Consider the following 15,230-nt stretch of genomic DNA (forward strand, 5'->3'; position numbering starts at 1 on the left):
TTATCTATGTATTATCCTCATTATTAACTTTACGTCATCTTCGTATTATCATTTTATCTTTACCATATCTTCGTATTATCTTCACGATTATCTTCATATTTCACTCGCCTTAGGCAGTGTTATGCACGTTTCTCCGAGACGGTAACGGAAGCTAGTTCCTCTTTTCCTACTCAATCTCGGAACGAGCTTGTGTTACAGGTTGCAGTGGTTCGAAAGGAGCGCGCTCCCCTTACGTTTCTAAGGTTGGAAGGCGTCGTTATATACGAGGATGGAACAAAAATCGATCAAGTGAAAACACCCACATCGATAGACGTGTCGTGTTGCCACGATCCCATTTGCTCCAGAACACTGTTCAATATATGTCAGACACTTCCCCATTCCTCGAAATCAGAGGTTGAAATAGTCGCTAATAAAAAGCCTACATTCTTATGAAATTCAAGTAAATTTGCGAATGAATAGGAAAAGAAAGGAATGTTGTTTCTTTTTTTGTTTTCTCGGAAACGAAACGACAGTTCCCGTTCCAGTTCCACCACTGTGCAAGATGGAACGACTGCGTTCCTTGCAGAAACGCATTCCGGGAACAACGTTCTTTGAAACATTCTAATCATAGATCGCGAAGCCCGTCGTCAGAAATTGGTAAAATTACTCGTGACATTCCCACAAAAACAAAAAAAAAACTAAATAAAACTGTGCAAGTATCCTTCACGCTTTTAATGCTAGTCTCACCACCGCGATGGAAAAACGCTCTAGGCTAGGTGGTGCAAGCTACCGCCCGTTATAAAGGACACAGCCATTAGCATCCTTTCATTCATCCGCCTTTGCGGTGCTATTTCTAGTCACTCATAGCTTAAGAAGCGCAAGGCGTGGCGAACCCCCTGCACCTTAGTCGTTCCAGAGCCAATGAGATTGGTGCATTAGCAGATAAGAACATCAAAGTACCAATCGCAAAGCAAAAAATGAAAAAAAAACAACGTCACCAATAAAAAGTTACGGCCTGTGTTTCTCACGATTTCAGTGACTACAGTTCGGCAACAGTGTGTGCCTTAGCAAGATATCTCAAACACCCCAAGATATCGAGTCCAAAGCTCAATCACTGTGCCAAGAAAGGACCATGTAAATCAAACGTTTTTCTTGTTATTGTTGTTTTGTTCTTTTACATGTTAATTATTTTATTTGACATGAAAATACACACAGAAACTAGCTGAACCTCTAAAGCAAGGATGCTTGTATGTGGGACCAGGAAGCCAACAAAACGCTAGTATATTGCGGAGCCAAGGGCGCCCAGGTATATATAGTACGGTGCGTTCTCAGGAAAGGAGAACGTGTTTTAATGCCTGGGTAAATAAACAATGTATATAGCAGAAAGCTCCAACTCCGTGAGAACGTGACGCTAGCGGTTGGGACAGAACGGGATAGCTTGTGAACATATGAGGTTACCCTGATCAAAAGATAATTGAGAAAGACAAAATTTCTTCCTGAGCCGACGTGCTCCTAAGCCTAATATTGTCGAGACAAGACATGACATTGTGGAAGCCTGTAGTGTCTATTTCAGTTGGAAAAAAAAAGTGTGTCACTTAGAAAGAAAACAATATTCTTTTTTCTTGCACACAAATGTTTTTCACTTATATAAATGCCACATGCGTCCCCAATGTAAGTTCTTGTGTCGACAATAATAGGCTTAGGTGGACGTTGTCTCACAGAGAAATTTTGTCTTTCTCAATCACCTTTTGATCCAATTACGCATGTTCTCAAACTTTTCCATTCTATATTCTAACCGCTAGCGACACATTCTCCAGGAGTATCAGCCTTCTGCGATGCACAGTTTAATTGCCTGGGCCAAAAAACACGGTTCTTTATTCTCGGGAACACTTTGTACATATGTGTCGTTCCCCTCTCCTTCTAGCGCGCACGCGTATAGACCGACATGCGGAGCGGCTCTGTTTACCAACACGGCCGGAAGGCCGCGCACGTACGGAAGCTATGTGGGCAAAAGCGGCCCGGCTCTCCGTGTTTTCGCCACTGCGGTTGTGTGGCGTGCGCTCGTGGTTGACGTTGTAGGGACGCTTCTAGCTTCATTTGTGCGTCGTATTTCCTGACATCGTATGTCATATGCTATGCCTGACCATTTGAGCTCGCTAACCGAGCCTGAACGGCAGCGGTATCGAAACAAACTGTGCGTGGACGGCGTTGCCTTCGAGGATTCGTACGCCGCAAACAAGGCCTAGTGGACTTCCGACGTGAAGCTGCTGCCACCGAAGTCGACGGCTAACGTCGTCGTTTATTTAGTTGTTTCGCCAAGATAGTTCACGGCCGACACGGTGCAGGCGTACAAGTCTCTCGAGGCCTACGATTACTTCGAGTCGGTTTCCGCACTGCCGGCGCGGGTTCAGCAGACTGTCTTCAGATCAAGTTATGATATTTTTCCTAGCCTCATGACCACAAGACATGACAAGCAGTAAAACTTTGTCCGTTTTGAACTCTTGGCGCTAACACGTTACAAGTAACGGCGTTACCAGATACGCGTTACTTTTTTCAGAAACTTAGTAACATACTCGTTACTTTTTTGACACGGTAACGGACAACGTACTTACGTTACTATTTCAAGTAACCTAGTTACGTTACTCGTTACTACTTACCAAGTCTTAACGAAATTACACTTCAATTTATCCCGTGTTTTTAGGCGTCAATCTATGTCAATTTCTGAATTTTCTGCGTTTTTCTTTGCGTTTTTTCTCTTGAGTATTTAGGTGAAACCGTAAAAAGAAAGATAAAGTAATTATGTTCAGTTTCTGCATGAACATAATGTGTCAAAACAGTAAAACGTGTTAAATCCTAATTTAGAAGGCAACGGAGAAGTAACGTGCGTTACTTTATACCGGTAACGGTAACCCGTTCCTTTCCTTTTGAGGTAACGTAGGTCGGTAACGCGTACCTTTTATTTGCAAGTAACGAGTAACGTATTTCGTTGCTCTTCTCCAATAACGCCTACAACACTGCCGTTCTGTCTCCGATCCCCTTCTGCTTGGTAGCACGGGCGCGAGCCTCCGACGAGTGCTTGGCCGGTGCTTTGTGCGCGAAGATCGTGAGAATAAAATCCCAGTGGTCTCATTCAGACGACGGTTTCCCTGCAATCCTCGGGACGGGGGTTGAAATGGAAGCCGCACTTGCCTTCAAGAAAGTGCTTGCCGGACAAACAGTCGTTCGCGCGAGGCGACCATTTTTTTCGATCCACGGATATTATCCACCTTCTGTGTTTTTCAGAGACTGTCGGGAACTTGTGGAAACTCACTTCGCTACTTTTGCTGTACCTTTCGGTGCAATTAACGGCAACACAGCTTCGCGGCATGCTGAAATGCTATGACGCCCATGCGAAACGTGCGCCCTTTTGCCCACACCCCCCGGCTCCGGCGCGATCGCAGCGCCGCCGCAGCTCCGTGACGTCAAGCCCGCGTGTCGGTCTATAGGTCGCAGAACAGGGTACTCACTTGAGGGGCGGCAGTCTTCGCAATGCCTCGCACGAGGAAGAAGCGGTCTGAGGACGAGATAGCTGAATTGATGCTGCAACGTGCTGAGTATGGCCATCCTTATTGGTTGAAAATGTGCGACCATCAGATGCTTAGTTACCCGGAATTTAATGAGCGAATATATAGCCCTCGAAGGAGGTAAGTAATGCTCCATATTTTGACGTACTTTGCAGCGAAGCACTGCAAAAACACAGGACCGTGTTTACTAGGAAATTACCTTTCTATATTTCTTTATTCTATATATTTTGTCTTCTGTAAGGTGTTCTGGATTAGGAATCGCAACGAAGCACTCAGTTCTTGCCTCTCGTATAACACAAAGTTCACAGCTTCTGAATATGTATTATGCACAGCCATTCATTCTTAAATGCTTACTTCAGTTTAATCACCATCAGCGTTACTAGAACACCCAGTTGGGAAACTCACCGTTGAAACATGGGCCACTGACGTCCACCGAGACCGAGCTAAATACGATAACAGCACCGCTCTTTAGGGACGAGTTGAAACACGAAAGTTGCCTTATATGGCTTCTGCTAGAGTCACTGAATGCTCACAGAGTACCGGAACTCCCAGGCTCGAGGTTTCAAGATAGCGGCTCAATCTTTTTTCTTTACTGTAGTAACTTTGAGGTTTTAGAAAACATGTCCTTGCGTAAAAACAAGCCAAAAAGATCTGTTTGTAGGAACTTTCTGTAGAGATTTGTACAAAATAACAGGCGCGTGGTGTTTTCTCAAATCTTGAGTTTGCAAGGTTTTACGGTACAATTAATTATTGTTTTTATACAACCATGCCTCGCCGGAGATTTCAGGTAGCGCGTCCCGACCCGGGAGCGTCTTTATTTTGTTATTAATTCGCGGCGCGTCCGCTTGGGAGACGGAGGTCAGCATCCCCGAAACACCGAATATGTTTCGGCGCTAAAATGACCGATTAAAGCCAAAATAGAACAGCCACAGCGGACGCTATCGAATACGATACTCCCAAACCAATACCAGCAGCCGTGTAGTTTTCCGAGTGTCCACTGCAGGAGAAATGGCGGCGTTGCGATCGCCAATAGCTCGGTTCTCGAGTACGGATCTGTGCCACTTTTTCAGAGGAGGCCCTATGGCAGTTTCCAACTGAGTTGTTTTACTAACGTTGGTCACCATTATGGTGCCTGGAACATGTCTCCGACTGGTGTGTTTACCGCGTCCAAAAAAATGGTCCCTCGATTTCCGCCTGATGACGTCATAGAAGTGTCATTCTGTAGCCGGTTGCGATCCTGGCAGCGACCCAACAGCTGTGGTGCGCGTGGAAGACGCCTGTTCTGCTGCAGGTCACTCTCCAGTGTGGCAGTCCATGGAAGCTTCGGCAGCCAGAAGTTGGTACGCCTTGATGACAGCGTCACTTGCGTTCACTTCTGCTACTCGCAGCTTCTCGTTGGCATTTCTACGACCAACCGCAAGGATCGCGGCATGCAACAGCATAACACTCCGGCTTCTGAGATGTTATTTGTTGCCACTTCGGGGCCACTTTTGATGTATGGGTAGCATAGGACGCTAGACACACCAGTCGAAGACGCGCTGCAGGCACCATGGTTACCGTAAACGCTTTGAATTAGCTTCGAATTGACCTCGATGCCCTGGTGGTGTTACTTGTACAGCTACGTTTCTAAGACGCTTGCATCCCCAGCCTTCTGGACACGGTCTCCTTGCGCCCTCTCTTGGCTATTCTCAGCTAAATGCAGTAAAATGATAATTTCAGCCAAACTACTGCAGAAAATCTATAGAGGGCAATAATACACTCTTATTTCATACCTACTTGAACCTCAGGATTGTATACTTTTTTATTCCTGGGCCCGATATAATATTGTTGCATTGGGTCCTTAGGGCCACTTTGACAAAATTTTAAATTTCTTCTCACTGAAATGAAAAAGTGTAAAGTTCCCGAAAAATATAATAGCTGCCGACTCGTAGCACAAACCTCAGTTAAAATTTCGGTATTTTAATTGATACTTTTTGTTCCTAGAGACTTTCAAATTCGGCCCGCTTTTTGCCCCTGTAAAGTTAGCACTTCGCCGTGCACCAAGAAGCTTGCGGCCAAGCTACCTTTACAGAGGCTTATCGAAACAAAAGATTTGTACGATGCGTTTGTGACAGGGCGGTTATAATATGGCAATATAATGATTATATGTTTACAATACAAAACTTTTGCCCAGGATTTCAAATATAAGCAATTGTTATATGTAGGGTCAGAAACACTTGCGTTGTATATATTTTGCTTTGAATTTGCCTGTGTGCGTAAAGATTTAGCACGGTTACAGACACAAACTGAAGAAAATTCTTCCAGGCGTGTATAACTAGAAATAACTAAAAATATAACTAGAACGGCACGCCGCTGGCTGTTCAATTGTGTGTCTTTTTATCTATCTTATTTTATTCATACATATACAGGTATACGCGTATAAATCAAGAACACAACGACGGCGATGTTGAGAGGATGACACACAGGGCGACGGCGGTGCCTCAATCTGAGCCCTGGTTCCTCGGAAGTGGCAGCTTCTACTTGACTGGGCTACCTCCTTGGAGCCTGATGATTCGACCCCGATGGACCCCAGTGAGCAACAGCGCCATCATGTTCCTGGGGTTCCTTCATGCACCGATCGAACGGCGTGCCAGATCCCCATGGCTCGCTGCTGACTCGCCCAACCCGCCGCCACGAAATCAGGACTTCTGCGAACTGAACTGCCATCCTCCCGAATACCAACAATCCATGTCGTCGTCATCATGCATGTATATACTCATCACATTATAATGTTCACTAGACGCGGCACCGCGGGCCTTTATGGTACGGGCTGCTGCCTTTCCGCGGTGCCGCGGTTCTCCAGAGCCAAATAAATAAAGATTAAAAACTAAGGACTAAAGCCAAAATGCTCTGTTGACCCACATCCTTTGGCGCCTTAAAAGAAAGAACAATAGTAGAGAGTTTTAGTCGATCGTTTTCAAAGGCCCGCTACCGCTACAGGCGCACGCTTCGGAGCATGCATCGAAGGGGTAGCGCGAGCTCCTGCTACAAATAGCGTGACCCGAAAACATGATCTGCTAAACCTCTCTAGTGTTTCCTCGTTTAGAGGATACAAATTCCAAAACTGCACCATACTATAAGGAGTATTCACTGGGCGCCATATTTGTGGGTGTTGTTTAGAGCGCATACTGAGAACGAGCCCACATTAATAGGCTGTTAAGACCGGCAATCTTGAGGGTGCGGAATGCACGTTACAAAAGAACTGTGGAAGCTCGCCATCAGCACGCGCTCAGCAGTCGCGCACACAGCTATGGCCGCCAGTGAATACTTCCTATACTCCGTTGCGTATGTTATTTCAGTGATGTGCGCCACTAAACTCTGGTTCGCCTTATGATGTACCTCAGCGAAGGCTACAAGCGCGAGCTCGTAGCGTTGGCAGCTGCCCTTAACGCACGAGAGCTTGTGCCGCCGAGATTTGCCCTAGAGCAAGGAGCTCGCGCTTGTAGACTTTCCTGCGGTACATCATAAGGTGAACCAGAGTTTAGTGGCGCACATCACTGAAATAACATACGCAATACAGAAAATAACAGATTGTCTTTTTGAACGCAAAACGGCAAAATACGCATAATTGGGGAGATATTCTGTTTCTAAAAGCCAAATTCAGAAACCTAACCAAGCTAATGTTTGCTGAAACTCGGGGTATATCTTGTGCATCGTTTCGAAAAAGTATCAAACGAAAACACCATGCAACACATTTGACGTTGTTTTACACCTCGAGACACTGGCTTGCACTAGCGCACCAACCGCCGGCGTAGCATAGCGCGTAGTCGTGAAATGTCTATGACTGATCATGATGATAGCTTATTTGGCTAAAAACGTAGCACAAGGGGCATCGATGCACGAGGCACGTGCAAAGTGCAGCCCTTTGGAAGATCATGCCATCATAAGGCAGCACTGAGCTTGACTTCTGACGCCATGTTCTTCTCAGAAGTTGCGCGCGGCACGTGCCTCAAACATTTCCACAACAATGAATGGTGCCACTTTTCCCAGGATAGAGGGGTTTTAGGTTGCTCAAGGTTGATACGCCTAGTCTCGTGAGAATCGAGAACTAAAACAGCGTGTCCCAGAAAGCCAACCATGTTTTCTTTTCTTTTTTTTTTTTTTGACATTTAACAGAATGTCGTCGTACAAAATCACGTCCACGGCAACAAAAACAAATATGCTTGAAAAAAACAACAAAAACAAAAAAGAAACAACATCAAGACAAGCACAAGCTAAGAGGTCAAAGTAGACGAACTCTCCGTGATCTCCACCCGGCCACAAATTCTATCAACGACGTGAAAATTTCGTATCTGCGACGCCATCGTGGGCGGAAGAGCGAGACGCCACCTCTCCACCCCCAAACTCTCCACCTCATTTCCCACTTCATTTTAAACTTTCTTTTTTTTTTTCACAACGTCGTACTTTCTTAATGTATGTCCTCGAAATCTAGTGGATACGAAACTTTCTTCTGCTCTCTCTTGAGTCGCGACGGCCTGCCTGACTTGTTTCCATTACGATAAGACTAGCCGTATAGACGTACGGATGGGACAAGAACATCGTTGCAGACGACATACAGTTCACTTCGCAGACGACGCCATTTCGACGAGTGAACTATGGGACCTGCTGTTTTTTTTGTTTTTGTTTTTTTCCTTCCAGGTGCGTTAGACTTACGGAAGACCAAATGCAGGAGAATGTGGGGGCGAAAACAACACGGAGTGTGTGACCAGAATATTCGGCGAGGTTTTCCGAGAGTGCACGGCGAAGGATAGACAGATTGGTCAAGAGAGATGTTACCTAGTATATACGGCCGCGATGGTGCTCAATCTGAACTTGTCATCGGGGAATGGGCCGTCTGGCACAGCTTGCGATAGGCTGGGGGATGTTGGGAGTCTGCAATCTCTGCGCTCGTGGAATCGGAATCAAAGCGAAGACGTCTCGACTACGTCCGTCTGAGAGAGCCATTACTTTTAACAACGCCGGTGTGCCGCTTCGTCAATGGAGACTCGCGCTCTAGAAGGAACGCGATTTATTTATGCGAAAATTTTCTCACCTGATTTTGTTTACTTTTACGGACCGTCTGTGGTTGGAAATTTGAAATCTTGCGCGGTGCGTACCATCTACAGGTGCGGACTATACAGGAAGTTGTTTTTCAAGATCCTACGTTGCGACGAGGCGTGAGGCATTTTGCGAATGAAGGGGTATGTTAACGACGATTTGTGTACCATACAAGCTTCTTTATGAGCCAGTCAAGATGTCATTTGTCAAGGTGTGCTGTTATTGCTTGAGCCACTAAGTGTGGCTATGAACTGTGTGCGGTCTATACACCGGGTGCGGTGTATTTTAGCAACACAATCTTTTATTTTTTACCCCAAATTTGCCCCTGCCGATTTATACACAGTAATTATACCCTAAATAATGAAAGCGCTTGCGTATATTACTGCCTTTGAACATTTTTATGGCATTTCCTTTTTAATATTTGACCTACCCTAGTAATGAAATAAACGGTGAATGTGATCAATAAACATATGAGAACATATAGACTGATAGAAGTACATATAAGAATACCTTATATGTGCCTTATATCTGTCAAATAAGTTATGATGTATTTACAGGGCAAATCCTATATGCATTGATTGCCTATCCGTACGCGTCCGGAGCATCTGATTATAACTCCGCAGTGAATGAAATGGCAGTATTAGAAGACATCAGGGGCCGAAGAATGGATTCCAAGGAAAGTCACTGATCGCCCAGCATCAGCGTTCTATAGAAGTGCGTATTTGTTCAGCTTAAAGGGACCATGAAATTACCTTTTTACTTTCGCCAAATTACTTTTACATTAAACCTTCAATGTTCATTGAACGCCGAACAGGCATCCGTTTTCGTTTCGGTTTATTAACTGCTACACGAAAAATTATTGAAATATCGAGTTTTTTTTCCCTCTCCAACTCACCGCAAAGCACGCCGCGCCCGGCCTAATTTTGACGGTCGTGACGTACTATGGCACCGGGCAGTAGGAGAATGGGAGCGTTAGCGGCGAGCTGGCAGTGTGCCGGTATAGGTTTTACCACGAAGTTTTACTGCGTTGATGGCACCGATGACACCGGCATATCTTTTTGAATCGGCGCCTCTCATCACAGCGGTGGCCATGGACACATCACAGCTGAGCGAAATTCAATTAGATATGTTGCGATACAGCGACAGCATGGGACTGGTCGCATACGCCGGTACGAAGCACAGCAGGTTGTCAGCACGAGAGCCGCTTCTCCGCCGCCGTCAGCCGTTTCCGCGGTATCTCCAAAAAGGGAACGCGCTGTCATTCACTGGCGTAGCAGGAAAATCACAGAGTTTTCTATGGGCTCTTAACTTTTATTTTGTCAGGATAGGCACGCAGGGTAAAATGAATGAAAAAAAGAAAAGAAAATGCAGTTTCGGACGATCACGACTATAAAACACGACTTTACTGATAGTACAGATCTCGCCACACGCCTTTTCTACGATTGCAAAAGACGATGTAAGCTTAGCAGAGATATAGCAACGTAGCAATATGATTTCGTGTTCACATCGACGTTGCGATCGTTCAAAGAATGCTAGCACTAATCACTTTTCTCGGGTGATCAAAACGCATAAAAAATCGAATCCTTCATACACGTCAGTAATACCTTGAACTTGACCACACGCATGGAATGCGCAAGATAAGAAATCCAGGCAATGATCGAGGAAACAAATGCTAAGAAACCGCCGCTGTAGTCGAAGTAAACAAAGGCGACTGCATGAGCGTTTCTGCTGTCTTGAGGATGCCGCCACAAAATCGCCGCATGAGGAGATGAATCTTCCCTTCTAGGACGTGCTGGGTTATCATGGCGACAAGAAACGAGAATTCAGTCAAGGATAAAGCTCTGCGCGGAACGATGAGCTTCCACCACGCCGACCACGTCTACGATCACCACCGACGACATGTTTCTCAGCAGAGTCGCGAAACAGCGCGGGTGCACTCTTATCTTTCTCTGGCTTCGTTTACCACACGATAAATGTCGCATAGCTCTAAGCATTACGAAATTCGGCAATTTCCGTCACATCGCTAATCATCCAACTAAACGTGGATCAGAATATTCTTTAGCCAAACTTTTAAGAAACATTCGCCGCCTATGTATTGATTATGATCGCGGTGCTGGTGAGGTAGGCTCTGATCCAGTAGGCGACGTGGATTTGACTGAAGTGCCGTGGCACCACAGATGCATCGTAGTGACAAGGCAGAGAGCTTTCGAGGGAAGGAAGATGTAAAAGAGACCGCTTTTCTTTTAAAAGTTCTATAGCGAAAAGTTCGTTTGGGTCTCTATTTTTGTGTTTTTGTTTTATTTTCACGTCTATTACGACGTGCGGTGTATGAAATTCGATTTCAAAATCGTTTTATGGTCCCTTTAGAAAATCTGTTTGACATTGACAGAAATTTAAATACTTACAAATTTTGACAGCGGTTATTTTTTGCACGCCCTTAGGAAAGGTTTTGTGAAGCGCTCACACAATATCACGTTATCTTTGAGGGTTTTCATAGTATGCATCGCGCCACTAACATTGAACCACGAAGTCGAGTTTGACTATGCAGTTTTATTAATATGTATTGTGACCAACGTTGGACCAACAAAATCTTACTTAGCAGGGGCACGTATTTACCTGACACGATTGTTGCGAAGTCGTTAGATTCGAAGCGAACGAAACTCCCTTTCGATAGGTCTATGGTAAATGTAGCAACAAAGGGGCCGAAGTTCATCGTTTGAACATCTCAGTGGCTCTCGGAAATCTAAGAGAACCGCTTATAAGGTCAGGTTACTGCGAAGTTCAGGACGTATGTACAGAAGCATGCCGGTGAACAAAACTCTCCGCCGAAGGTTCCTGCAGCCGTTGACACTGCAAAGCCTTACCCTGGTCTCGGCAATGCCACGCACTTTTTTTTTTTACTCAAGCTCCTCAGCGACTCGGGTTGTCCTCTCCTCGTTGGTTCATCGTCAGCCCATCAAGGTCTCGCACATCTCGGCGGCCACGCCTTCACGTTTCTCTCGTCCAAGGGGCAATCCTACAACTATTTTTGAGCTGCCCCAACTAACTATACTTTCGAAATCACCTGTCTTGACCCCTTCCGGTATGCTATTTAGTATAGAAAAATTCAGAGTACATATCGAGAAATTGGCAGGTGAAAAGGATGCCAAAAATCAACATTCGAATATACCCACGATTTTCTCTCTGCAGTGACGTCGGGGGAAGGCAGCTTGCGGGTCGAGCGGGCAGTCTAAAAATTGACTCTGCTGAGCATTTGTTTCGTACTGTAGCGCGGGTGCTGGAGCGGTGGAGCGAACTTCCAAAGCATTGCTTTGACTCCATGAAGCTGCTCGGAATCAGTTGGGAACAAAGTCTACAGTCCAAAGGGTGAATCCCTGTCTTTCGCTGACGTCACTTTTTTATTGTTGCCCGTAAAGACTTTCACTTTCAAAAACACGATGAGGACCGTAATTGTAAATTCAATAACTTCGCGGAAAAATTTTTTTTGGCCAAATATTCAGGTTACTATTTCAGTGATGTTTGTTGATATGTTTAGCAAATTTTCAGGCACATCGGAGACCATAAAGAACACGCCATTAAACGTGTAGGGATGAACTTGCCAATCGGGTGGAAAACGAATATTATACGGGTAGATTATTCTTGAAATGGAATGCTCATAGGCTACTTAGTATAGGTCAGTGGTGCTCTGTTCCATAAGCGCCGCCATGTTTGTTTATGCTGACGCCATGACACCGTACTACGTTTTTACAAGACTCCGTTTTCTTAGAAACCTTCGCACATATCCTGGTGGAAGGACGTCAGAAATGCATAGTAACGAAACTCCAACACTAACACAGAAGCCAAGAGTGCTGTAAAAAACAAAAGTCTAGTTTTATGCGCAGCCCTTTTTTTCCCAAGTGCCTCCGTTTGAAGCTTGAAATTATTACTTCCCGTTTTTATCACTGGGGACTAGTATTTCGAACACTGATCTATGAACACAAAGTTTCGCGATTTTGATGTTTAGAGCTCTAGTATTTGTAATAAATAATCAAATTACGGATTTTTATCATTTTCATCTGGCGACCAGGCAACGTTGCCCAAGTTAGTCACACCATGGTGTCCATAAACAACGTGATCATGAACGCGCTCTTATTGAAGGCGCACTTGTGATTGCCCAAACTTGCCTCGCCACGGTACGAACAAAACTGCCCATGCAGCTCGGCAGCCCCAACGCTATTCTCGCTCTCGCCGCCGGCTCTTTGACCTTCCACCCTGCAATGCCCCTGAGAGATTGTCACAGACGACGGCGACCACAGCGAGTTCGTCCGTGACTCGTCGCCGCTGGAGCTGGTCGTCAGCAGGTCGCAGTCAAAATGACCAGCTTCCAACATCTCTTGAGACAAATCTCTCATCGCTGCTGCGACCATTGTCCAAGACTTTGACGAAGCGAGCAATGCCGTAGACGTAATCGTCACGGACCGCATGCTAGAAACGTTGAAGTTAAACGAAAAAGTTGTAGCTCGAGACGCCAAGAGAGCCCTGTGAGTGCGTGCAACGGGACGCCGCGCTGCGGGCTGGCGACGTCAGCAGCCTGGCCTTTTCGAAAAGGGGCGGATCCAAGGGTCCCGCCAGGCACGTAGCCAGGGGGGAGGCCCATGGGGCCCGGGCCTCCCCCGAAATCTTCCATTTTGCTGGAACCTCCTCTCCCCCCTCCCCCTCATACAGCATTTTGTTATGGGCGGGCCCCCCCCCCCCGCCCCCCCCCCCCTCATACAGCATTTTGTTATGGGCGGCCCCCCCCCCCCCCCCCCGAAACAAAATCCTGGCTACGTGCCTGGGTCCCGCATATATTTCGATTTGTCCAAAAAACTATGGAGACATTTTTCAAAAGAAGAAAAAAATTAGCAGAATCACAGGAACATGCAATAGGTTTTAGCAGTAGAGTTATCTCATATTTTAATTTTGGCGTGCCCCTTTAACATCTCAAGAAGATGAAGATACGCCGTGTTCCATGCTAATAGAGACTCTTTATTTTGATTATGTCAGAACCTCAAGTGGGGCAGACATGTTCATTAGTCCCCCCACATCCACCGCTCCAGTCCACCCTTGTAACAACTGAAATTCATTGGCAAGTACAGAACAAAATAAACGCAACAAGACATGAAGCAGGAAGAAAAATTCAACGGCAAGCTCGGAGAAGCGAAAAGAAACGAGAGCCCTGCTGGCTCCACGATGCAAATCCCTCGACTCTCAAGCCACCCACGCTGCCCTCAAACAAAAGGGAAACACCTTTCTAGAGCCCTGGGGCCACCAGATCGGCTCGCCTCGCTTCCATCAAACCCCCAAAAAACCATCCTTTAAAAATAAGAAACGTTAACAAACCTCTGCTCCAGACTTGAGATCATAACCGGACCTTGTCCACTTTCGACAGATATGTGGCCACAGCTATCCATTACTAGAACAAAAAACAAGCAAAATAACAGACACCCGTAAGGAAGGCAAGATCTGTATGCCTGAACGTTGGCCACGTCAAAACAATAAAAAGAGGGAAAAAAAGCACTGATTTGTTTTCGTTGTTTAGCGTGTCACGCCCGCCCGCTACCTTCGAGAACAATTAGCGCGGATCCTTGGTGAAGATGATACCCTTGAAGAAGACCTCCCAGCGGATACTCCCCCGACTGCTCGGCTATTTCTCCATAGCCCCGGGCGACATCCCCGTATGGTTGACCACCGTCTACAATACTTCAAGACCTGGGCTTTCTTTACATCCTGCTTTTTTTGTCTTTCGGTTGTTTATTCTTTAGCTACACCCCTGCCCCAAGAAGGACCCCCCATGTGGCTGCGGTGCGAGGAAAGATCTTGGGTTCAAAGTCTTCTAGTGTCTGCAAGACGACTGCCGAGCCTTAGGCTTAGCGATGAGCTGCCTTGATAGGAGAGGGAGGGGGGGAGCTTGCAAGCTCCTTGCGGTTGTTTTTTGGGGTTTGCGGCGGCTACGGGGGAACTGCTGGTTTTATATCGTAGTCTTCTGGAGGTGCGGCGCCTTTGGGATTTCTCCGCGCCGCGGTTGTCTCGTTCCCGGGGGTGTCGCATCGTCGTCGTAAGTGTGTCACGTGTGCGTGCGCGTCTCGAAGGATTGTCGGCTTGTTATTTCGCTTTGTTTTGTTTTGAGTCACGGCGACTCTGGATACGTTTTGGAACTCTCGACTGGTCACGCCGTTTCGTTCTCTACTGCGACTTGAAGTGTGTCAGCTTGTTTCCAGAGTTACGGCTTCGTCGTAAATCGCCTTTGAGCGTGGCGTCCCCGATTTTTTTTTGTATTTTTGTTTGTGTTTGCTAGTTGATGTTGCTTTAAGTCTCTCGTATTTCATCCCGTGGACATCGGGCGGGTGGTCTCTTAGAGATGAGACACCTCGTAGACTGGTCAGAGACGCTTTAGGACTGGCACTTCAGTGCCGCATTAATTTTATGCCTAATGGCTGGTATCACCTTTATCATTTATGATCGGTAATTTAAGAAGTGTGACAGGCAATTTAGCAATACGGTAATTAAGGCAAGCAGGGGTATTAGTCCAAAATTACAGTTTTCGAGGCGACTAATTATTAGGGAAATAAATATAATAAGTGTGCAGCGCCT

The sequence above is a fragment of the Ixodes scapularis genome, unplaced genomic scaffold, assembly GCF_016920785.2.
Source record: "Ixodes scapularis isolate PalLabHiFi unplaced genomic scaffold, ASM1692078v2 PGA_scaffold10__122_contigs__length_95168666, whole genome shotgun sequence".
NCBI lineage: Eukaryota > Metazoa > Arthropoda > Arachnida > Ixodida > Ixodidae > Ixodes > Ixodes scapularis.